Source organism: Grammomys surdaster, unplaced genomic scaffold, assembly GCF_004785775.1.
Source record: "Grammomys surdaster isolate TR1022 unplaced genomic scaffold, NIH_TR_1.0 133, whole genome shotgun sequence".
Classification (NCBI taxonomy): Eukaryota; Metazoa; Chordata; class Mammalia; order Rodentia; family Muridae; genus Grammomys; species Grammomys surdaster.
In genome coordinates this window covers 10,375,916-10,400,156 of record NW_021604591.1, presented here as the reverse complement: position 1 = coordinate 10,400,156, position 24,241 = coordinate 10,375,916, and the positions used below count along the sequence as shown (strand labels likewise).

The following is a 24,241-nucleotide window of genomic DNA, read 5'->3' as shown; positions in this document are numbered from 1 at the left end:
AAACCATCACCAGAAAAAATGGGAGAGCTGATAAGACATTTGAGACTTTCTCTAACATTTATAGAAGACTCAGTATAGCATGCTGAGCCTCATGATAATAAAGAGATTTCCAGCCCTCTGTGTTTGAGTCCTCAGTTGAAAGCCAAAGCTAGGAAGTGTAAAGGTTTTCAAACAAGGAAATGTGGTCAGAAGTTACAATAACTACTGAGAAAATAAAGGATATTTTCAAGTTCAGATTTCACTTGTTCAGAGCTCTATTCTTTGTGTCTTCAAAGGGAAGTAGAAAATTTAGAACTTTGAGAAAATATAGGGTCAAGAGAAATTTTGAGAAACATAAATATTTAGTGAGACTACCATTAGAGAACAGTGGTCATAATCCCAAAGCAAAAGTAGCTAATTTTTTTAAGTATGATGACCTCTTCAGTTTAGCAACTGAATCTATCACATCTGAGAACACAAAGCCTATTAGGGGAAAAAGGACAGCATCCCACTCAGAAAACATTCCACCCAAAATGTATCCTGCCTACAAGATATTTAGGGAAAAAGATTAGAATAGAGGGAATGAATGGGCCCACCAATAACTTTACCAAATTGAGACTCACCCCTTGTATAAGAAGCACCTCCTGACACTATTAATGATACTCTGTTATTCTTGCAGACAGAAGCCTAGCATAACTGTCTTTAGAGAGGCTCCATGCAGCAGCCAAATAAACACAGAAACTCACAGCCAGTCATTAAATAGAGTTCAGGGCGTCCTGTGGAAGTGTTGGAGGAAGGATTGAGGGACCCAGAAAGGTTATGAACTCCACAGGAACACCAACAAAGTCAACTAACCAGAATACTTCGGGGGTCCCAGAGCCTGAACCACCAACCCAAGATTGAGCATGGGCTGTTGATAGGTACATATGTAGAAGATATGCAGTATGGTCTTTATGTGGGTCACCCAAAATCTGGAGTGGGGGCTGTCCGCGAATATTTTGCCTGCCTGAGGAACTAATTCTCCCAACTATGATGACCCAACCTTAGTAGGAGAGGATGCACTTATGTCTACAGTGACTTGATGCATGTGTGTTGTGGATATTAGTCAGGTGGCAGCTCCCATTTGTTAAAGAAGAAGTGGAGAGGGGAATAAGGAGAGAATTTGTGTGAGAGGGTACTAGGAGAAGAGGGGGTTATATTGGGATGTAGAATGAATAAATAAAAAATTATTTTAAAAAAGAAAAAAAGAAAATCCGATCTGAAATAAGTCTGAAAATGAATATTTTAAGAAATCAAATAAAACCTCATAGGGGTAAGCCTCATCAACAGAATAAAATAGATGGAAGAGAGTACTTCAGACATTGAAGACAATACAGAAGGAATGGATACCTTATCAAAGATAATGTTAAGTCTAAAAAGAGCCAGATACAAAAGTATGCAGGAAATCTAAGACACTATGAATGGACCAAATCTAAGAATAAGATTAATAGAAACAGCAACTTCCTAGGTCAAAGGTACAGAAAATACTTTGAACAAAATCAGAGAAGAAAAATTTCCTAACCCACAGAAATAGCCTTTCAAGTTACAAGGAGCATACAGAATACCAAATAGACAGGACTAGAAAGGAAATTTCCCACAACACATAATAATCAAAACACTAAGCCTACAGAACCAAGAAATAATATTAAAAGAAGAAATAGAAAAAGAATGAGTAATATATAAAGTTCATACATGTTAGAGTAATGCCTGACATTTTTGTAGAGACTCTGAAAGACAAAAGGTACTGGGCAGATGATCTATAAACTCTAAGAGACCTGAGAAGTCAGCCCAGTCTCCTAACTCAGCAAGTTTTTCAGTCACAAATGGAGAAAGAAAAATATTCCATGAAAAAAAACAATTTTAAGCAGTATCTATCTACAAATCTAGCTCTACAGAAGGCACTATAAATAAAACTTCAACCTGAAGCAGGTAGTTTTTATTTTATGTCTATGTGTGCTTTGCCTGCATATATGTATATGTACAGTGTGCATGCTTGATACCACAGAGGCAAGAAGAATGTGTGGAATCCCCTGGGACTAGACTTACTGATGGCTGTGATCCAACACATAGATGCAGGGACTTGAACACAATTTCTCTGGAAAAGCAAGTAGTACTTTTAATCTCCATGCCACCACTCCAGCTTCCATTTTGAGAAGAGGTTCTTTGTAAACAAAAAAGGAACAAACAAACAAACAAACAATACCATCTCTATTTGGTTTCTACAGAAGTTAAAGATGGCAAATGGTATACAGGAATATAAGCTGAAGACAAATTTTCCCCACTCTCAATGTGACTGAAATTAATATTTCATTAAGATATTAACCAAAGCTGTAGGGTTTTATCTTTATGACACATGCACAGTGTTTTGAAGAGTAAAATATTAATTTAATCCACAAATTGTCTTGTCTACCTGACTGGGAAAAAATCATGGGTTTGGCACACATCTTAATCCACTTGATTAACCCAACTGTGCTAACAGGTATTGCATAGATTCTGACTGGCATGAATGATGTGAACATGACAGGAGAAAGAGAAGTTGATTGATGATATTCATGAAGTGAACAGCTTTGGTGATGAAAATGACAGATCTGAAAGCCTCACTCACAGATACAATTCTCATAATCCTTGTGTTTGGAAAGTCAGACATTGTTAGGGCAGACATTCTCCTGAAAGTTTTAGTGTAATGAAATGTTTAGAGGCACTCTGGGAGTTTTACTTAATTATTATCAACTAAAACATAAAATTGTAAAAATGACTAACAAAGTTTTATCTGAGTCAAATTATACTCATATAATATTTGTTTCAGTTTTATGTATGAATATGTGTGTATGCATGTGTGTGTATACATGTGTGTGTGTGCGTGCATGCATGCATGCGTGCGTGCGTGTGTATGTGTGTGTGTGTTTGTGTGTGTTCATGCCAAGGAAAACATTTAGAATTCAGTAGATAATTCGGAGTAGGTGGTTCTCTGCTTCTACCATGAATGCCAGGGATTTGGCTCAAACTGTCAACCTAGCCAAGAAATGTCTTTTTCCACTAATCGTTTTTTTGTATCCAAGTTAATTTTATATGGTTCAGTTTGTTTGTTAGAGACAGAATTTCAGCAAGCAGCTCAGGTTGGCTTGGATTGGAGCTCAGTATGTGCCCCTTCCTTCTGCTTCACCTTCCAGAATACTAAAAGTATATGCTCTTGGACAATCTTTGTTATGTTATTCTGATTTTCTTTCTTGAGAGCAGAACCTTTGGGAAGATATAAGGATATAGCATTCTGTTAAGAGTTTCCTCGGTGGAAGCATGTGGAGTCTGCTCTACATGACTACCATTTCCATGCTAAATCTTGACATTATCAACTATTGACTACCAGATACCTTTGTGAATATTGGTAGTTTGCTAAATGAAGTCTTTCTGAATGTTCTCTGAGAAGATAGAATATATATAACGTCCCCTCATTTAGTGTTTAAACACCAATAGCAAATACAAACACATTAAATGCTCAGTAAGCACACATTCTGAAACCTTTGAGTAAAATTAATTTGTGCAAGTTATTTCCCAAACCATTAAAATGTAAATATGAGGATATCATCCAAGAAACAACTTTTTTTTTATTAAAAAATAACTTTCTGTACCTTAAAATTGCATTTCATTCTTTGTAATTCAATGAAGATTCATAACAAATATAAAGATATTGAAAATCTGATTTTGAGCCAGAAGGCAACATGCACATATGCAAGTGGAAAACATGAAGAAAAATAATTGATCCCCTCAAGAATGGAGGAGGGGTCTCTAATTTCAGGGAGCATCAAGATGGACCAACACTAATGTTCATATACATTAGTAGTTTATTTTTCCACTCTCTGCAGTATGGTTAGTATGCATTCTTTATTGAAAGGAAGAAAGCCATAAAAATAAATAGGGAAAATAAAGACCAAAGGTATGTGAAAGGCTAGAAAGCAAACTACATTCGTCTTTCAAAGTTTCACATTCTTGCTGTGAAATTGTTCTTCTGGCGCTTTGAATTTTCTTCTTAGCATATATCACCTTTCACCTAAATCCTTCAGAGTGTGCTTAGAAACAAGTAACGCATTAGTATGTTCATCTATGTGAAATTCTTCCATAACTGTTACCTCCGGCAGTCATTTAGCCAAATTCGATATGGAGAACACATTGACATTGTAAAGGTTAATGAACCAATAATTACTAATACTCATTTTCAGAAAATGACTTTAGTCTTTGTTTCATAGAACAAGATGAACAACAATTTGCTCAGAAGTCTTCAGTGTCTAGGAGAAATGTTATTCTCTTTTTAAAATATGCAGAATATTAGATTTTCTTAAGCATACAAGAACAATCTGAAACAATATGAATGACAGAATGTGCACTGTCTTCCATATTGAACTTATAAGGGTTAAATGAAACAGAATGTATTTCTCCAGTGTGGGAGCAGCCTAGCTGGAAAATGCCCAAGCAGGTAGAGGAACTTGTTACTGACAGTATGTGGTGACAGGTGGCATGAAGATTCTAAATTTTGGACTAAAAAAAGTGAAGCCAGTGAGGCAGATGGCACAGGAGCTAAGAATCACTATTTAGAATCCCTTACAATGCATAAGCAATTCATTAATAATATTAGTGAAATAACTATAAAATGGTATATTGTATATAAATGCTAACAGATTTGATTTTGTGAGTGCTTATATGTAAGAAAGGATAGATTCATTACTAGTATTCATGTACAATGCAGAGAGGTCAGCCTTACCATTGGAGTGCTCTGTACACCAGGTTTTCACATCTTTCTATGCATCTCACTTTAATAGCTTCCACCATTGTGTCACCTAACAGTACATGAATCACATATTACTGTCAAAGCAGACAATGCAAATCAGAAGAGTCGAAGACCCAAGGATCAGAGTATCAAGTAGCTGAGAGTCTACAGAGGTGAAAATATGGTAACATTAAATTCTAGTTTTTTTGTTTCTCTTATGCTTTCACTGATGTTAAATTTTACTGTCATTTACTATACCACAAGCTATAGCAAGAACAGTTTTATTACAAACTTTATTCATTAGCTAAGGGGTTTCATTATGTATGTGAAAAGAAGAATCTCTACCCTCAATCCTTCAAATAGCTGAAAGAATCAACAGAAAATGGGAATGCCATTTGTTTCAGAAGCAGAGAGCTAGCCATAAGTCAGGTACAAACGAGCAATGGGAGAATACAGAAAAGTTTGCAAAGCTGCAAAACATTCCACAAGAGACTCACAAAGTAGAACTCAGTGAATGCTGGATATGGCAGGTAAGTTGGTAAAAATGGTTAGAGGTACTCTGTCTCCTTCTTTAGCTTTATCCTCATGAACAAGTGAACAAACTACTTCAATATTGGACAAAGCCAGAAGGAACCTAGTTGACAAAAAGGACTAGAACAGGATTGTTCCTGTCTAAAAGAACTGTAGGGACAAAAAGGGAGAAGAGATTAGGTGAAAGAAGGTTCAGTGACCTTTCCAAATTGGGATCCATCTCAAGTGGAAGCTCCAAGGCCAGACACTATTACTGATGTTATGCTGTTTTTGCAGAAAGGAGTCTAGCATGGTTGCCCCTCTAGAGGCCCAACAAGCAATTGATTGAGACAGATGCAGATACTTACACCCAAACAATGGACTGAAGTTGGTAACCACTATGGTTGAATTAGGGAAAGGCTAGAAGAAACTGAGGAAGAAGGCTACATCATAGAAAGACTGTCAGTCTCAACTAACCCAAGACCCTGAGATCTCTGATACTGAGCCACCAACCAGGCAGCATAAATGAGCTGATCTGAGTCCCCTGATACATATACAGCAGAGGACTGCCTGGTCTTGCCTCAGTTAGAGAAGAGGAGCCTAACTTGCAAGAGACTTGATGCCCCAGGGAATGGAGAGGCCTGATTGTGGTGGGGGGAACATCATCTTAGCGATGTGCTGGAGGAAGAATGGGATGAGCAACTCTGGGAGGGCAGACTGGGCAGGGGGTAATGACTGGAGGGTAAGAATATAAAGTGAAAAAAAGAAGAACCTAGAAGACTAAAAGTTTTCCCACTTGGGCCTTCTGATTATAGCAGATTTCATAGCATAGCACTTAGCATAGCAAGGTGGAAATTTATCTACTACGAATACAATAATACATGAAACAATAACAAGAACTAATTGGGAGAAGAGGCTCACCAATTTCTGCAAACTTAAGTTTTCATGACCATAATACCACATAACTAGGTAATGAAAGTATTTATTTATCAGAGCACAATAAAAATATTATACACAGATTTGAAGATTAGGTTTGAAGTGGTTCTCAAACTTGAAAAATCATAATATAGTTAGTTAAATAAGTGTACTGGCTGGTTTTGTGTGTCATCTTGACACAAGCTGGAGTTGTCACAGAAAAAGAAACCTCCCTTGAGTAATTGTCACCATGAGATCCAGCTGTAAGGCATTTTCTCAATTAGTGATCAAGGATCAAAGATCTCATTGTGGGTGATGCCATCCCTGGGCTGGTAGTCCTGGGTTCTATAAAAAATCAAGCTGAGCAAGCCAGGAGAAGCATGCCAGTAAGTAACATCTCTCCATGACCTCTACATCAGCTCCTGCTTTCTGACCTGCTTGAGTTCCAGTCCTGACTTTCTTTGGTGTTGAACATCAATGTGGAGTGTAAGCTGAATAAACCCTTTCTCCCCAACTTGTTGTTTGTACAGGAATAAAACCCTGAGTAAGACTAGGATTTTGACTTTGGTTGTTTTCCATTCTTAGAGCCAGAAATGTTCTTTTTCACTCTAATGTTCCTTTTTCCCATTTTTTTCTTTACTTCTCCTTGACCTCTTTCAAATATATTTCATTTATCATTAATTCTTGTCACTTGAATATATGTACATAGGAATTTCTAAATATAACCTGCTTCATCTATATAATGTTACTTATATGCATGTTTCCAGAGCTGACTATTTGGTATTAGGTAACCAGCTGGTGTACTGTTACCTAGAAAAAAAAAGCACTATTTATCTTGCTCTCATCATTTTTTAGTTGTCTGTACCTCTGTGTGTAGGATTGAGGCCTCATGGACTTTCCCACTTCAGAAAGCCTATTGTCCATGTTCAGCTCATATTTTGGCAATCATTGTGGCTAAGATTTTAGACATATAACTTCTAACAGTCATGTACCTAATGAACAGGATTGCTTTGGATATCAACTGCTTAACATTCAGCCTACAATTAAGAGTAGTTTGTTTCAGAGTGGTTGTACCAGTTTGAAATCCTACCAGCAATGAATGGAATAGTATTCCTCATTCTCTACATCCTTGCAAACATGTGCTGCCATTTGAGTTTTTGATCTTAGTCATTCTGACTGGTTTAAAGTAGAATCTCAGGGCCATTTTGATTTGAATTTCCTTGATGACTAAGGGTGTTGAATATTTCTTAATTTTTTTTGTTTGTTTTTAGAGACAGGGCTTCTCTGTGTAGTCCTGGCTGTACTGGAACTCACTCTGTAGACCAGGCTGGCCTCGAACTCAGAAATCTGCCTGCCTCTGCCTCCCAAGTGCTGGGATTAAAGCTGTGTGCCACCACCACCCGGCTATTGAATATTTCTTTAAGTACAATTTGGAAGTTCCTCAGAAAATTGGAAATTGTTCTACCTGAAGACTCAGCTCTACTGATCCTTGGTGTATACCCAAAATATATTCTACTATATTATGGGTACACATGTCATACTAGCCTTATTTATAATAGCCAGCAGATGGAAATAACTCAGATGTCCCTCAACTGAAGATTAGATAAATATGGTTAATTTACAACTCAGCTATTAAAAATGAGGGGGGGCATCATACATTTTAAAGGAAAATGGATGGAACTAAAAAATATCCTGAGTGAGGTAACACAGACACAAAAGAACATGCATTGTATATTCTCACTTCACTGGTAAGTGGATATTAGCCAAAAAGTATAGAATACATGCAATACAACTCACAGACCATAAGAAGTCTAACAAGAAGGAAGGCCCAAGTGAAGATGCATCAATCCTACTTAGATGAGGGAACAAAGTAGTCACTGGAGGCAGAGGGAGACAGGGGCATGAGTGGGAAGAGGGGGGAGAAAATGGGGAGAAGGATCAGGTATGAGAGGATATGTGTAGAAAACCATTGGAGTGAGGTTGAAGACTCCTATGGAAGAGTTAGGGGAAAGATTGAAAGAGCTGAAGAGGATGGCAATTCTAGATGAAACCAATAGTATCATCTAACCTGGACCCCTGGGAGCTTCAAGAGTCTAAGCCACCAATTAAACAGCATACATAGGCTGGTCTGAGGCCCCAGGGAAAAATGTAGCAGAGGACTGCCTTGTCTGACCTCAGTGGGAGAGGATTTGCCTAATATTATAGAGACTTGATGTCCCAGGGTAAGAGGATGTCCAGGGAGTGTGGGTAGAGGTCAGGGTGAGTGGTGGCACACCCTCTGAAAAGCAAAAGAGAGGGAGGATGGGGTGAGGAATTCTAGGAGAGGGGGACCAAGAATGGGGGCAACATTTGGAATGTAAAATAAATAAATAAATAAATAAATAAATTCAGTTTTTAAAGTGGGATAGTTTATTTCATCAATGAGACTACCTTAGAGAGAAATGAATTTTATTTTTAGGTTGTTATCAACTAGAGATAGCTTCTGGGTTCTGGATGGGACATATATACACTTTTCCTATCAACTCTAGGATGCTATCTGTTATAGACCTGTGCATGCCCTATAGATATTTCCTCCATCTCTGTGAGGCTCTCTGTGTACGGATTCTGTTGGTTTATAGGGCCTTCTTTTCTTGCTTTCTTCCATCAACTCTGGATCTTACATTCATTTCACCTTCTTTACTTCAGGGTGACATTCTTTTAGGGATGAATGTTCCAAGGTCTCTCATTCCTTGAATATTACCTGTCCTTAGGCCTCTGTACTTGTCACCTGGTACAGGAGGATGATTACCTAAAATAGCAGAGCAAGGTACTGGTGAGTCTGTCAGAATGTCATTAGGAGTCATTTTATTGTTATGGTCCTTAAATACAATAGTTGTCTTTGGTCTTATCCTGACTTCTAGGGCTATCTAGTGTCAGGTTCTTGGTCACCCAAGTAGTGTATCTTAAATCAAGTCAGATATTTGTAGCTTATTCCAAAAAATTATATACCACCATTGTTTCAGCACATCTTGTAGGCATACATCATTGTATATCAAAGGTTTTTGAGTAGGTTTATATTTACATTTTTCCTATGGTTCCAAGCAGATTGCCATCCTGTACCAAAGAAATTTAAATACAGCATTGAAAACTCAGTGTAGGCATCACCTCAACTTCTTTATGTTTAATAAATTGTATAGGTGTTACCTTTTGTAATAAGACTTGCCTTTATTTTGTAGATAAAAATTTTTATAGTTTTGGCAAGAGCTTGGGTTTTTTTTGTGTGTTCCCATGGAACACTTTGGAGTGACAACTCAATTAGATCTAACCCAAACCTGATACTGGAAGATTCATTTGATAGAAATAGATATCCAGTTAGGGTTCTTTTCCCCTCAAAATTTGGTGATTTCATTTTAATAATCTTCATATATATTTTAGGAAGATACTATTACATTAAGTTTCTATTCTACCCCTAATTAACTTTAGCTGTCTCTAGCATAACCCTTCATGCCCCTATTCCCATCACCACTATGGTGGTTTGAATGATATGGTCCCCATAGACTCATGTGTTTTAATGGTTGGCCCATGGGCAATGATACTGTTAGAAAGTCTGGCCTTTTCAGAGTAGGTCTGGCCTTCTTGGAGGAAGTGGGTCACTGTGAGGGCAGACTTTGAGATATTTTATGCCCAAGCTCCAGTGTGGAGCACAGTCTCATTTGCTGACTGTGTATTAAGATGTAGATCTTCTGGCTCTTCTAGCAACATGTCTGTCTACATGCTGCCATGTTTCATTGCATAACGATAATGAACTAAACATCTGAAACTGCAAACCCATCCCAATTAAATGTTTTCCTTTTTAAGAGTTGCTCTGGTCATGGTGTCTCTTACCATCAATAAAACCATTAGTAAGACATCTAACCACTTAAAGCTTGTCTTTAACAACATCAACACGTTGGCAACCAAAGTACATGGCTTGAACCTGAAAATGGACCCCCAGACAGAGTTATTAAATTAACAGACTAGCAAGCCAAGGATGAGTAAGATTCTGCACAGAGCCTTAACAACCTAAAACATAAGTGCATTGCTTTTGACAGCACATATTCCATGATACGTAAGGAAGGCATTCTTGTCACAATGACCTAAGACAGGCTCAGAAATAACAAAAAGGGGAGAGAAGGAGAGCTTTTGGGGCTGCTTGGCAAGAATATGACATTGGCCAACGACAAGGAAGTGGGCAGGAATCAGACATTAGACTAGAACAAAGAAGTAATTTCAGGCAGGAATCTAAATATTAAGCTAAAACAAAGAAGCAATTTCACACGGTAATCTAAATATTAGTCTAGAACAAAGAGGCAATTTCAAGCAGGAAATTAAAATTTGGGCTAGAACAAAGAAGTAGACTTCAGACATGAAAATGACTTTTGGGTAAGGACAGGGACGTTGGCTCAGATATTTTGATTATTTTGATAAGCCCTGTGAAACAGTGATCACAGGAGTGTTCATGGAATTTTGTTTATTGCCTTGCTTGTTCTTTGACCATTTGTGTTTATTGTCATGCTTGTTCCTTGTTTATTTGCATCTATTGTATTGCTAGTTCCTCACCCTATAACTGACCTTAATAATTGAATGTAATTAAAATGGTATAAAAGCAAAAAGGAGGAGGGAGGATAGAATAGGGGGTTCCTAGGGAGGGGAAATGGGGAAAGGGGATAACATCTGAAATGTAAATAAATTAAATGTCCAATAAAAAAGAAACAAAGAAAGAAAATTTTCTATACCAGTCCCTCTCAAATAATATCTTTAGTCCAAATATTATTTAAAGGTCAGTGATTTCAGAGCGTGAGTGCATTAGATCTGCCATGATAATTCAATAGCTTTGATTCTATCTTTTAACTTTTCTACATGAGATAATACACTCACAATTTCTGATAATTTTAGTAGGAACAATTTAGAAACAAAGGTTTTGAGTGTAATGTCATTCGTCTCTCAATTTCAGTATCTCTAAGCTCTTTGTAGTAGCAAAATTCATTTTGCTGATTTTATGTGATACAGTAACACAAAAGCAGAAAGCTTGTCTTATTTATGTTGCTAAAATAAATTAAATATTACCAAATCCTTGGCAATTCATTGGTAACATTTTGATACCTAGACATCATTTGCTTGATAGTGCTATTCTCTTCCAAGATACTTATTTCAGACATTTGGATATGCTTATGAATTTAGTTTTGCCCAAATGACATACACTAAGCACTATAATTGAATAATAGCATGTTTACATGCCTACACAGTCAGAGAAACTTCTCTAGTAAGGGACTACAGAAATGATCCCTGAAAGTATAGTCATGCAAATATGTTGGTTCAGTATTGATATTATTTTGCTTGTTCACTATAACTCATTTTCTTGGAAAGATGCATAGAGCTGAAAAAATGAATGCTCCAGATGACTCATTTGACTTCATTGCTTGGACGTAGGTACTAATTTTTCTTACTGTTATCCGTTCCATTATTGTTTTTTCCACTTGGATACTCAAAAGACTAAGAATCTATTTTTTTCTCTTTATGCTACAGTTTATTTATTTCCCAGCTTTTGTCTTTAAAACACTTTTCAGTTCATGTGAAAATTATTTTCATAACATGATTGAAATTAATTACATGGAATGATTAAAGAGAATTATTTTTCTGTAAGGAAGTAGTTTTATTGGTATTCTGTTCACTATTCAATAATAAAATACCCTCTCTTGATATCTTTGTGACATATAGTATCATCTTTGCCTTTAAGTAATTTTATTTTGACATTAACCTAATGATTCATCTTTATAGGAACTCAGAAAATTGAGTTTCAAAGAATTTTCCCATTTCCCAAATCTATAGCCCTTCTTTTAAAAAGAGCTGGCTCATGGTGTGGAAAGACTTTAGGGCATTAAAAAAAAAGGCACCAAAATCAACAAATAAAAGAGCCTGTTTGTAGAAGCATTGGATGAAACTTCTATTTTTTTACAAAAGCAGATCTTTCACTAAAAATTTCTAAAGTCATGAAGCCCTCGAGGATGATGACATGTAATTTTCATGTAAAGTCACAACATGTTTGTATTTGAGAACCTGTAGAACTTTCTAGCTTTCCCAGCTGTCTGGGCCAGGTCTTTTCTTAGTAGTATTCTCATTAATAAGCACCCTCCATTTCTCTCATTATACATGTACCACCATTTCAGTTCTTTGTTCTAGAATGAGAACTTTCAGACCTCAGCCCACACCTACCACAAAGTTATACAGTATTTTGATAGTAGGTGAGATTCACATTTGTTTGCCTTTAGAAGACACTAGCAGAGGACAATAAAGATACACAAATTCTTTTTTTTTAATTTAGTATGTTTAGATTACCTATTAACTACCAAAATGTGATAGAAAATGAAAATAACAAAGTCACCTGAAAGCTTTTGAGTTAATAGTTTCCGTTTTACTAAAATAGGGTTAGTTTTCCAGGTTGATTTGATGGAAGCTGTGGAGGTAACTTAGCAGTTGGGGCATTTAAATGCAATGATGAACACAGTTCAAATCCCCAGAACCCTATCTGAATGTCAATTAGTACAGTAACAAGGAGTCTCTTTCCTTCCAGGCACCATTTCTCTCTCCCGCTTGCATTCTCTATTCTTTCATGGTCCCAAACGGCATCTGGGAGCCCGAGGACAAGATCACCAGCCTCCAGATCCACTCAAGAGCCCTACCCTCTGTGGAACTTCAGACTAAGTTCACCCCACACATCAGCGCATGAAAGGGACTCAGTCAAATTCCTGCACTTCTGCCACTCTGAGCCAAAGTTCCAGCCAAATGTGACGTGGCAGACACGGTAATACCACAATGCAGCCCAACAGAATCCATGCTTGCCCTCACATGCCAGCTAACACCACAGAGAAGGGGGAGAGAGAACCTCTTGAGGTCACTTGCAGTAGATAGGCACTGCCCTGGTCAATGGATAGGGCCGCCCGCTCACCCATCTCAAAGTTTTTAACCAAGAAATGTTTCTATCCAAAGGAAGAACAGGGACAAAAAACGTATAGAGACTGAAGGAAGGGACAACCAGAGACTGCCCCCTTCCTCCATCATGTCTGCAGACAAGCAGCCCAATAGTGTTGCTGCGGTCAAGAGACATTTGCTGACAGGAACCTCGTGAGGTGGTTATTGGGGAGGTCTGGCCAGCAACTGATCAATGCAGATGTGGATGCTTGGAGCCAACCATCATACTGAGCTCAGGGAACCTGGTGGGCAAGCTGGCAGAGAGACTAGAGGAGCGGAGGGATATTGCAACCCCATTGTAAAAACAACACAGGCTGGCCTGAATACCCAGTTCTCCCCAAGTCTAGACCACCAATCAAGGAGTGTACCTGGAAGGATCAATGGCTCCAGATACAAATGTAACAAAGGATGGTCTTGCCTGACAGCAAAGGGAGCGGAGGTCCTTGGTCCTGGGGAGGTTTAATAAATCAGCATAGGGGGATGCTGGAGTGGTGGGGCAGGGGAGTGTGGGTCGATGCGGGTCACTCTCATACAGGCAAAAGGGAGGTGGAGGGCAGATGTGGGTTGGGGGGGTTGGTGGAAGGGTAAACTGGAAGTGAGATATCATAGGATAGGGAGTTGGTGAAGGGGTAATCAGGAAGTGGAATATCATTTGAGATGTAAATGAATGGAATGATTAATTTAAAAAAGAATTTAAAAGAAAAAAGTTTTTTGGTAGTTATAGGAATATACTGTCTAAGAACAAATTTTCTTAAGTTACAATGCCACTAATTTGATATGGTGATGGGAATAATTTATATAAACTTTATAGTATGAGACCTATGATAAATGAGATCCAAATTATGTGTGTTATATGCCAAATAATGTAGTATTAGATGATATTAAATATGGCACAAGTGAATTCAAAGCATTTTAAATGAAAAAGCTAAAATTACAAGAAGTGAAGTAATGCACAGACATGGTCAAGGTCAGATGGACTTAATTAAATAATGTTTCACTGTGATGGTGGGTTTTAAGGAGACTTGAATCAGCAACAAAAAACGTAGCAATTACTCCTCTTAAGAAAAGGGCATTTAATAACGAATGGGAACATAAACTGAATAACTTGGCTGAATTACATTGTTACTTCTACTTTTAAATATCCAGTTTTATGACACAGAATGATAATATTATAATTAATCTTTTTGAACATTTTTATGAGAACTATCACATATCATTAAGAGGTTTTTTAGCTAGTTGATGAATTAAAATCAAAGTAGTAGTTGATTGATTCTAGAGGAAGGCAATGCAGTGAGGAGTGATGAGAATACCCTGGCTTGTTTAGCAATTGTAAGAGGCACTCTTGACCACTGAGACTCTATTACCCTCAAGTAGAGACTAGGCTGCTCAATTGACCAAATAGAAAGATTTAAGAATATAAGCAAACATTTATACATTCTGCATTTGGGGCTCCACAACCTTCGAGAGTGCCATTTAGTCAAATGGATACATAACATTTTCTGGCTCATAAAGGAAACAAAGAATGCTCTCAGAGTGAAAAATATCAACTAAAAATGTTGTTCAGAAGAACTCACAGGAGCAGGACCCATAGCTTGTCAGAAGAAACAGATGATAAAGGGTACCAAGCTCCTCAAATCCTAATGTTCTTTCTGCCCTTTTTTTTCCACAGAGAAAAAATTTTCTCATTTATCTAAGGCAGAACTTAAGATTCTATAGTCATTGTAAAACAAAGAACTGTGATACATTAGAGCAAACTTAAGTCTTTTGAATACACTTACTTTAGGTCTCATATATCAAAATGTTTAATAATCTAAACAAATGATTCACAATTAAAATATGAGTACCAATTGTTTACTACATAATGGTTCATGAATCATAGGACATATAAGACATTCTATAGAATACAAGTTGTATTTCATAAAGAGGCATTGGGCATATACACATTTAAAATAGGCACCCGGTCCAGGCTGTTACCAGACAGCCGCCATTTTCCGGTGGCGCCAGCTCTGGACCACAGCAACGGATAGCTTGAAACACCAGCCCTAGCGCAAATGGGATGCCATTCTGGTAGTTGGCTCTGCCAACCCACCAAGCTGTCTACAGTGTTGATTGTGCCCATGATAATACCCACCATCTTTGTGGTACTGGGTGGAAATGAGACTCTTAGTGCTTAAATATTATCCAATATTTATGTATTTGGAAATGCTCAATTGACAAGATTGCCACACAATTAGAGTTGTTACTCAATACCTAACCTTAGATAAAAATTGTTACCCAGGACTGTTCTTGATGCATCCATAGTTCTCCATGACTGCTACATACCTCCTCTCTCCTCCTAACTCCTCCTCTTCCTTCCTTCTTCCTCCTCCAAACTCCTCACTCTGCCTACCTCTCATACAGTACAATCACCAAGCTTTATATGAATGTAGTGGGAAGATAGGCTGCTACAGAAGCCATAGTTTCTTTAAAGAATAAGATATTTGTATGAACTTCAGCTATTAAATCATGGGGCTTTTGGATGTGGTCACTGTCATATTTGAAGTATCTAGAGGTTATTTGAAATATATATAAAATTTTCTTCTGGAAGAAATCAGTATTAACTGAAAGAAGATTGATTTACTTTCAGAATGCAACACCTTTAGAAACAGATATATTAAAATCAATAGTTAAACAATTTTGACCATTAATGTTAAAACCACAAACTTAAAAGAAGAAATGACACAATCAAAAGAATGGAGAAAATTATAATTGAAGATTTTGAAATGACATCTGCAATAAAGTCCTTGTAGACCAGTCACCTATAAAATACTCTGGAAAATGGAAAACCAAATTGATACTGTGCAGCATCTTAGAGTTGCTTCTGTAATCAGAGCACCTCTAAGAAGAAATGCATGTAAAAATTTTTGCATTTTGCACAAGTGCAGCAGAACAGGCTTCTTCTCAAAATATTAATGTTAATATTATACAGAAATTATGAATGATTTGATTTCTTAATTGGAGTTTTAGGTGCAGTCTAATAGGACTCTGATGAATTAGTTTATGGTCTTGCCACATTCATTGCCTATCACCTCTCTATGCCCCCAGTACAGACAGCCAACCACTACTTCCCAGCTACTTAGAGTCATAGCTGGCCAAGTCTAATCTTTTTCCTCACATTTCCACAAGCCAGTAACAATTCTCTTGCTGAAACAAATTAGATCATGTTTTCATGAGAAGACATTACATCATGATTCATCACTCTTCCTAGAGACCTGAACAAAGACAAAAAGAGACATGGGATTAGAGGTACTGCACACCTTACAATGTTTGGAGTAGGCAGAGTAGGGTATCATTACCCCTACCCAAATACAGTATTCCACAGCATTTGGATAATTGCCTCAATAAATTCTGCATCTGAAGCAACACAAGTCTAGATACTGAGAAGAACAAAGACAAACCTATCTTCCATGAGTTGAGGTGACAAGAGCAGAAAAAGAAAGATTAACTTCATCATGTATGGTCAGAAAGGGATGGTAGTAAAGCATTTTGTGGAGGGTAGCCAATTACCTGGTTATTAGTGTGTACTGGATCTGATTTTGTGCCAGAACTTTGGGAACCTCAGACATTCCCATACCCAGGAGAAAAGGGTAAAAAAAAGTAAGTTTTAAAATTGGATATATTAATGTATAGTTGACTAAAAAAATATTTTGTATTTGTACTCTTTTTGAATCTTAGTGTAAAATATACAACAAAGATTTTCAGAAAAGGAAACAGTATTTATAGTTCCTCTTTTTAGCACACTTTTTATTTTCAGCTCAACCCACAAAATCATGCATCTGTCCCTGGGACTACTATTTGTTTTGTCTACTTAGGCTATTATAAAAATGATAGATCACAGATAACTGAATTTTTCTCAGTATGTAGGAATCCCCATTTGTTGTTTTTATAAGAAGATTATATCAGTCCTTTGAATATAACTGAGTCAGCTGATTAAACTGTTCCAACAGAACAATATAATTAACAGGTCTGTCTTTTGTTTGGGTTTATTACTATCGGTTACAAAAATTGGTATACTTTGGGATCCTCTTTGACCATTTGAGGGACATTACAAACATAACCATTCTCAACTCTCAAGTCCATATTCTAAATTCAAATTCCAATAAAAATTAATACCTTTTTCATATTATTTAAATTTGACATTTACTTGTGTGGTGGTTAAATAAGATTGGATCAGAGAGACTCATTTACTTGAATACTTAACTACCAGGGAGTGGACCTCTTTGTCAATATTTAAAGGATTAGGAGGGTAGCCTTCTAGGAGGAAACACATCACTATGTGTGGGATTTGAGGCTACAAAATCCCATACCAGGCTCAGACTCTTTTTCTTCCTGCTGCCAATGGATCGGGATATAGAGTGTTCCACTACTCCTCCAGCAACATGTATACCTGCTTGCTTGCCATGTTCCCCACCATGATGATAAGGAACTAAGCCCCTAAAACTGTCAGCAAGCCCTCAGTTAAATGTGTTCTCTCATAAGAAAGATAGTGCCTCTTCACAGCATTGTAACATTGACAAAGACAACTTGTCAATTACTTTTTAGCTTTCTAAAGATCATTAAAATAATCCTCATTCAAATTGTTTGTGTTTACCTTTATCCAAATCTCAAAAACTCTCACTTCAGTCAAATAACCTCTGAATCTCTTTTGAAAACCTTGAGATTTGGGTAACATATTCTTTAAGTTATAATTTAAAAGTCACATAAATTTTATCCTCATATCTTCCTATGCTTTGAAAGTCATTCAACAAGCTAAAAACAAGTTATATACCACTGTGCTATGTCATCTGAGCCTAGGTATCAGACAAAGCCCAAGAAGGAAGAGTGGAAGCAGATACTCATGCCAGAGGAAAGGTGTCATCCCAACATATAGGCTGCAAAGTCAATAAAACCACGGGACATATATATAAGAGTTACTTATTTCAATTGTTTAAAACTGGTATTTATGGGTTGGAGTAATGTGAAACAAATTCTTCATATTAGCACATGCAATGAAAGACCCATAGGCTGTAAGACCAGTCACTATCTGCCTTGTTCACCCAGGCTTCTGGGTTACAGAGGGCTCGTAGACACCTGAAATGTGAAGCTTTCAAAGTCTAACTATCAAAACATTAAGGGAAAATATCTATGTACCTACACAAAAGATAGCCTGTAATTCTACCTTTTTAACCTCCATGATAACATTTGGTTAAAAATAAGAATCATATTTGATGTCTTGTCTTGATTTACCCATTTGATAACTATAGGAGTTGAAAAGATTCAAAATACCCAAATTTAGGATTAAATTTTCTCATGACTACTGGAAGAAAATTGTTTCCTGAAACTCTGAATTCTCTAGTATCTAGAACTTTAAACCAGCTTGCTTATTTATTTATTCATTCATTCATTCATTCATTCATTCATTCATTCATTCATATAGTCACTCATTCATTCATTTTCAGAGTCTCACTATTTCAAGGACAATTTTGAATGTTTTCATCATTTATAACCAACTATTAACTGGAAAAGTATCATAACACAAAAAAAATCCCTGAGAATTGAGCTTGAAAGATAGCTCAGAAATTGCTCTTCCAGAAGTTCCAGGTTCAGTTCTAGGCACTCACATAATGGCTTACAACTGTCTGCCATTCCAATTCCAGAGAATTGGGTATCCTCCTCTGACCTGACCTTCGATGCACCAGGTATGAATTTACTTTATACACATACATGCAGGCAAAGTACCCAGACACGTGTGTGCGTGCGTGCACACACACACACACACACACACACACACACATAACTTGGAAAAATGTCACTCAAAATCACACAGAGATAGAGGAATATTTATATGCAACCATATGATTATTTTTTATCTTTTAACTATGAAATTCTTACTATTTAGGAATACAACACCGGGCAGTGGTGGCGCACGCCTTTAATCCCAGCATTTGGGAGGCAGAGGCAGGCAGACTTTTGAGTTTGAGGCCAGCCTGGTCTACAGGGTGAGTTACAGGACAGCCAGGGCTACACAGAGAAACTGTGTCTCGAGAAACCAGAAAAAAAAGGAATATAACATATGAGGATAACATATTAATAAGCTTGGTACTTTAATAAGTATTTGCTGGAAACATTCAACAAACTCAGTGTTGGGTGATTTGAATAGCATTTTACATCTTATATAAGTTATAAAGATGTTCAAGTACCTTCTCTAGGTGGGAAAAATGTCTTCTGATAGTTTCTGTGCTTGGCTGCTCTTGACAGTTGTAATATTTATCCTTATTCAGCTATACTTACGTACATCCATTTCAACATCATGCAGCAAAACTTTTTTATCCTTTCCATTTAATAATTAGTACTTTCTTTGAGACATTTTACATTTCATTGAATTTTGAAATTTAAAATATAATTATTTCCTCTTCCCCTTTCCTTTCCTCTCTTCAAATCCTATACATCTGCATTTAGAGTTGAACTTTATCCTTTTCTCCTGCTGCATAATGCCCGAATATTGTTTGAGCCAACATTCTCATTTCTATCCCTTCGATTTTCTTTCCCTCTAGCACTTTCATTTTTTCTTAATTTGCTATATTTTCTTTCCCAATGTGTTTTTGTCCTTAAAAGATGTCATAGGAACTATGTACAATGGACAAAGGAGAACACAATTGCATGCTTTGTTCTTAGCATGTGCAACAAATTACAGATGTTCCGACTCAGCACTGTTCGGAAAGGCATCAAAAAGAAAAAACTGATATGAATAATTATTCACATTTATTATCATCAACCTACTTTGAGTTGGTCTGTGATACGAAGAGTTATGGCTTTTTTCAAACACATGTAGTTTATATATCACGGTGACTGGTCCATTAGCTTGTGGAGAACTAGTGTTATCTGAAATTACCCATGTTCCTGAAACATGTAAATTCAAAAGTGGTGCTGCCTGTAGTTTTTATTTTCAAGTATATAAAAATGACACTTTTAAATATTATTTGGGACTTGCTCTTTGTCCAAAGCTAATGCACTTTTAATCCTTTATTGTCAAACAGCTGTTGTTATCAATATGCATCAATAGAGTATGATTTTTATATGATACTACATATTGATTTACATGGTGTCATTTGAACAGGCTACAAATGACATCTTTGCCTTATTAAAATTCAATAGATTGTTGAATTATATCATAGAATGTCAGCAATATCTATTCATTGTTACATAAGAAGCCAATCTGGATGAATTACAGCAATACACATCTTATTTATAGCTCCCAATAGTTTTAGAGAGGCTGGAATTTTCCCAGATCCACAAAACATCAGAAATGTTGTCCAATTTATCTGGAATATTAATGTTGATTCAATGATGTGGATCATATTTTTGGTATGTTACTGCACATTTTCTCCTGAATTTTGTGAAGTTTTAAGTTCTATTTTATTTTTTTCTGTTTTTGCATATACAAGAGTTACATAATATCAGTGTGCTACCAGAAATAAAATCTTAGCATGTATTTATATTACCATGAGCTCCATGCTCACTTAACGCATGCCTATCAGAGTAAAGAATATAGCTGAAACTATGGTTGCCACTATTGGTTGTAACTATTCCACCAGATTTTTAATACTATTTCAGCGTGTTGTTGTGCTTATTTAAAAATAATGACATACAACGTATTTCGATCATATTCATCCTCCATTGATCCCCATCCATTTTCTCTAGTGATCAAAATGTGGTATATAGGTATATAAAAACTTCAAAGAATAAATAAAAGATTTTAAAACACAACAGACATACTCTTGTTTATTCAAATTATCTCTGCAAACTGACAATGTCCTTAATTAGCCGTTTATGCATATACCAGTCTTATTTATAGAGTTAAAACAGGCTGTAAAGAAAATGTCAGCTTACATATTAAAGCAATATAATCTCAATGAAGAAATAAATTTTAAAAGACACAAGTATATTTGTGTTTATTTAGAGATATATATGTTGTCTGGTATAATCCAAATTGTTATGCTGTTTTTAAAATATATTGGTAGTTTCAGTAATATTTTTATCTTTTGTTGGCACCATTTAATTTTATGTATACTGGAGGAGATGAAAACATACAAGGAAAACAATTGAGTTGTTTTATATGGAGGGTATCTGTGCAGGTATCAAGTCAACAACAAAAAAAATGAACTTCCATGAGGTGAGAATGAAAACTGGAGGTAGCCAGGCCTGGTGATTCAGACTAAATCGAAACTTGTCCAGAGTCTAATCCCTTTGTTTAATTGTCTTACATATTTTAAAACAGTAGAAATTTGGAGGGAAAAGCCTACAAGTAACAGTTATCATAATAAAGTTTTAATGATATCTGTGTCAAAATTCCATTGCAAATTACCTCACTATAGTAAAGTACTTGATCATAAGAATGAGTTCTGTTGAAGTGGGAAACAGAAGTGGGGTTTAAAAAGGAAGATTATATAATAAGCATAAGAATAGATGATATTGATAGACGATTCAAAGTACATGGTGCTTCTTTCACAAAGATGAGTTGTATTCACTGAGAGATAAGGCCTAGAATTAAGGCCTAAACAATTCTTAGGATTAGGGAAGAAATTCAGTGGAGGCCAGCTCCTAATAAGATAGCAAAGGACTACCATGTTGCTAGACCATTTGACCTCAGTATTCAAGGTGACCATTCATTTCTTTCCATTGGAGAAGGTAGGCCAACTTAATTAACAATCCTGGTTTCTCTGATGCTTACTCTAAGCTTTGCTTCCTACAATCTTAGTTTCTCTTTTCTTGCTATAAAGAAACAGCATGACAATAGCAACTTAGGAGGAAGGTGTTTAACTATAGGTTTGCTTATAATTTCAGAGGGTGAAACCATGACCATCACAGTAGGAACATGCCAGAGACAGACACAGCACTGGAACAGACGTTGAGAGCTTAAACTTTATCAGCAAGATGGAGGAAGAAAGTGAGAGAGAAGGTAGCACTGGCCTCAGTTTTTGAAACATCAAAGTGTAAGGACCCCCGAAGAGGACACCCAACTCAAGTCCCAATCAGCGCGCACCCAAAGAGACATGAGAGACTGACTTGATGCAAATGGCAAAAGGCAGTTTACTGGCCCTCGGATCAAAACTCATCCCATGCAGGGGAGAGAATCGACGAAGACCCCAGGAAGTTTAGAACTTTTATAGGGGGAGGCACAAGGGGGAAGGGAAAAGCGGGAAATTCTGGCGCGGTTACATATAATTGGATATTTCAAACATCAGCACTTTTGCATAAGCAATCATTTTGACAGGCTGGATGGCCCACTATTTTTAACCATGAAATCTCAGACCTTCTAGGATAAACACCAGATGGCCCATTACTCGCCTGGGCATGTTTAGACTGGTCAAGATATGTCTTTGGTTGTTTCTACATTTTTGGTCACCTTGTCCCTAGAGGGGCTTATATTTTTATTATGGCTATTCTCAGCAAGCTAAGCAAGCCATCCGGCGGTCTTTGCCAAGTTGTTGGTGGTCTCTGCTGAGTTGTTTTAATTTTTACTCTCACAAAAGCAGACATCCAATGACACACCTCCTCCAACAAGACCACTCTTCCAAATACTCTCTGTAAACAGTAAATAACTGGAAACTAAGCATTCAAATTATGAGCCTACGGAGGGCATTCTCATTAAAAAATACCAAAGCAATTCATTGTAATTTAAAATCTATTGATACCATATTATAATATGTTGTCACTCAACATAAATATGCCTACTTATATACACTCTTCACTATACTATTTACGATATATCATTGTGTTATTATACACTATAAAGACTGCTTATTAATAGATTCTACTTAATCCTGAATATTTGTATGTGTCTTCTACTACATATTTCACTTATTTCATATAAAACCTAATCAAAATTATATTTTATTATATATAATATATTTTATGTAAGATTAGCAATGTTCCATGACATACAGTATTATGCCTAAGAATATATAACTATATATATGTATGTATGTACGTGTATAATGTATATGTATAATATCTCTTTGCATGTATTGTATATATGCATATGTGTACATATATGTATATATATGCATATATATAGTTACATATAAAACAGTAATGTTCTTCAAAGATCATTCAATTATGTTCCTAGGTCAGTCAGTGAAAATCAACTCCATATGCTTTTGAGCAAATGAGTGTGACTTGTAAAAAATGTCATTGTTAAGCACATACCTAAAAAAGTTTCTTTTTGTCAGCTAGTAACACACTAATCTAGCTGTGTATTTCTGATATTTCATAACTAAGACATATTGTACCCAAGTGAGTCTTCTTTCTGCTAGTTTTCACTGTTTTTAAGTGATGTAAGGAATGCCTCAATGGGTTGTCTTTTCATAAACGCATCAGATATCTCAATAAAGAATCCCATGACAAGTTTAGCAGTTATGTGAAATTCTATGAATTTAAAATCTCTTGACTGGGAAATATCAGAATTAACACTTTCTATAGACTGTAGAACTCAACACACACTTTACTGTATTCATCCTCTCAAGTCCAACTTACTTAAGTATAAGTAAAAACATAAATGCATATCTTCATATATAAAGCAAATAAGCCATGAGCTGGAACTACATTTTGCTATAATAACTTTTATGAATGAATATGTCCTTGAGATATATATATATATATGGGTCCATGAGTCACTGATTTATCAGTGACTCATCAGACACAAATAGTATACAAAAGCAGATTGTTTTATCCTGCAGAAGTCCAGAATGGAGGGGTCTACAATTTTTAAAATGAACATGACCAAGTGAGCTTGCAGGCTCAATTTAAAGCAGATAGGGGAGTTCCAGGGAAGAATACGTGACCTTTATCTTTATTGGTCTCTCTGAAATTGGCTAGGCTTCTGGGGGCATTCCAGACCCAGACCTGGTATGCATGTGTGTTGGGGGGGGATGAGGGGGGAGGCTGGAAGAATGGGCTAGAAACTGTTGCTGATTTATTACTCTTCCCTCAGGCCAGGAGACAGGGCATCTTCTGATTGGATACTTGATTTCA

General features: G+C 36.5%; 1 pseudogene; it reads right to left on the bottom strand.

Moving 5' to 3' along the window:
* Window positions 1–11,415: 11,415 nt before the first annotated feature.
* On the bottom strand, window positions 11,416–11,522 carry LOC114617009 (annotated as a pseudogene).
* Between the last annotated feature and the right edge of the window lie 12,719 nt (window positions 11,523–24,241).